We start from the raw sequence: 2,547 nt of genomic DNA on the forward strand, positions 1-2,547 counted from the left end.
GAGAATCGTTTAAATGGGCCCGGGGCAGCTGGACCGTGTCCAGGGGAGGGGCCTGTAAGGAGGAAGGGTTTGGAAACCGTGTTCAATGAAGCATGGATGGAAAAACTGGGGATTAGCCTGGAGCAGAGAAAACACAGAGAGAACTGGAGATCTGAAGAAGTGCTTAGGGGAAGAAGGATGGGGGTTCTCGGGGGGCCCCGAGAGAGCGCGGGAGAGACAGGCATTCACCAAGTGCCAGCAAAGTGCCTGGATGAGGAATGGGCCACGTGCTGGGGCCGCCCCGGCGGATGTGAGGGAATCTGTAGGGTGGCCACAGCTGCGGGAACCGTGGCTTCCCTCCCCAGGTCTGAGCCGGGAGACGGCCAGCCCCACTGAGAGGCCGGGAAGCCTCGCTCAGATCATGTGGGGCTTTAATTGAGAGTTAATTGAACAAGCAACGCAACGTAGAGATTTCCGAGTGCACGGCTCAGCGAGTTTTGACAAGTGGAGCCCCTGTAAGCACCACCCCAGTCAAGATGTAGAACATTTCCCTCAACCCAGAGACTTCCCTCGTGCCCTCTTTGCAGGCAAACCCCCTGCTCCACCCCAGGCAAGCACCAGTTCCTATTTCTATCACTCTCAGTGAATTTGGTCTGTTCTAGAACTGCAATTAAATAAAAGCATCCAGTCTGTATTCTTTTGCATCTGGCTTCTTTCACTCAGCATGTTTTTAAGATTCCTCCATGGCTCCTTCTTACTGCTGAGCAGTACTTTCTAGTAAGGATATGATGAATTTTGTTTGCCCATTCTCCTGCCGAGGGACATTTGGGTTGTTCCTGCCCCAAGGCTGTTATGACCACGGCTGCTGGGCCCAGCCTCGCAGCTTCATCACGGGGTAGCACACATTCCAGACGCCACTCCGAGCAGGACTCTAAGCAAGAGAAGCCCGGGGTCATGAGAAGCGTGCTCTTGCTTGCAAGACAAGCAGGAGTTTCGGGACTTGGTTTCCGGGGGTCGTGTCCTCCCAGAAAAGCACAGGTTGTGTCCCCATTCCTCCCACTGGTGAGCAGGAGGCAGATAGACACCAGCTCCGACCTTGGCAGCCTGGGGCCCTTCAAGGGCAGGAACATCTATGTCAGCAACATGGGCAGTGGCCACCTTTCCAGTTACTCAAAACGTTTGGATTCACATCTACTAAGCTCCTACTCTATGCGAGGCCCCGTGCGTGTGCTGGGGTAAGAGAGGGATGACTTTGAATTTGATGAGCCTCTGACTTTGAAGTGCTCGTGGACTGAAAGGAGAAATAAAACGAGTAATAAAATATGAAACCGTAACTCAGTGTTCAACAGACACGGGTCAGCTGCTGTGGGAGGTGGCCAATGCGCTGCTCTGAGCACCGGGAGGGGAGCCCCCCGCTCCGGGAGGATGAGTCCCATCCAGAGAAGAGTACATCAGGCCAAGGGACAGATTTGGATTTGGACTTGAAACTGTTATTTGAGAATCCAGATCCGTTGCATCTCCTTGGGACACTGAATCCGTCCGTGCAGATGTTGCCATGTGTCCTCATGGCCTCCCTTCAGGTGGTCCTGAGGGTGACGTTGGCACTGAGGCTTTGAAGCTCACATCACAGACATCCAAACACAGATTATGAGTGCCGGATGGCCCTTTAGTGTCCGTTGTCCACTCTATCCCTGGGACAGATGGGGAAACTGAGACCCATGCTAAGAGAAGTTAGTTTCCCAATGTCCCAGGGCAAAAATGTGTTCCTTCTAGTACATTCATTCTTCTGCTGTATCGGTCTGCCATTTATTATAAAATTCTTACTATATGACAGAGACTTCGTTATAATGCTGTTATCGGAAGGATAAGATTAGCACATTTCTATAGTCTCAGCAGGCGAATCTATCAGACTTTGCCTGTGAACAGCGGTTACATTTGGAGAAACATATTTTAATCCAAAAATTATCTAAACGGTGTAATAAAAACAGCCCACATTATGATACGGCCTTTGTGATTAGGGCACACTTATGTTCCGTGCAAGGTTGTTTTTTTTTTTTTTTTAATTGTTAGGCTTTTGGTTTATTTTCATTCATTTCCCTATGCACAGATTTGACAACTGTTTGATTACAGAGTGCTGTATAAACTACATTATATTTTGCTTTTTTTTGCATAGAACAAAGCTTCCTTACTTTGGCCAAGCCACTCTGGCCTTTATAAACATTGATATATATTGCATTACCATAAGGAGGAAAAAAAGTTGTGAATATACTGATGCTCCATACTATCTTCCAAATGGTTATTAACAGATTTCTTTAAAAGAAAAAAAAAGACTTGAATTTGGATTTATGCAAATTTGGTGGAAATTCATTTAAAATTAATTTGCAAATTAGATGGAACAAAGCAATGTTCATGATTCTTGCTTTGTGATTTTTTAATAATGCTGAAAGTTGGGGGTAAAAGTTTTTAATGATGCTAAAAGCTTGTGATTTTTTAATAATGCTAAAAGTTGGGGGTGCTCTGTCGGTTAAGCATCTGCTTTCGGCTCAGGTCATGATCCCAGGGCCCTGG

The sequence above is a fragment of the Canis lupus genome, chromosome 23 (assembly GCF_011100685.1).
Source record: "Canis lupus familiaris isolate Mischka breed German Shepherd chromosome 23, alternate assembly UU_Cfam_GSD_1.0, whole genome shotgun sequence".
Lineage (NCBI taxonomy): Eukaryota > Metazoa > Chordata > Mammalia > Carnivora > Canidae > Canis > Canis lupus.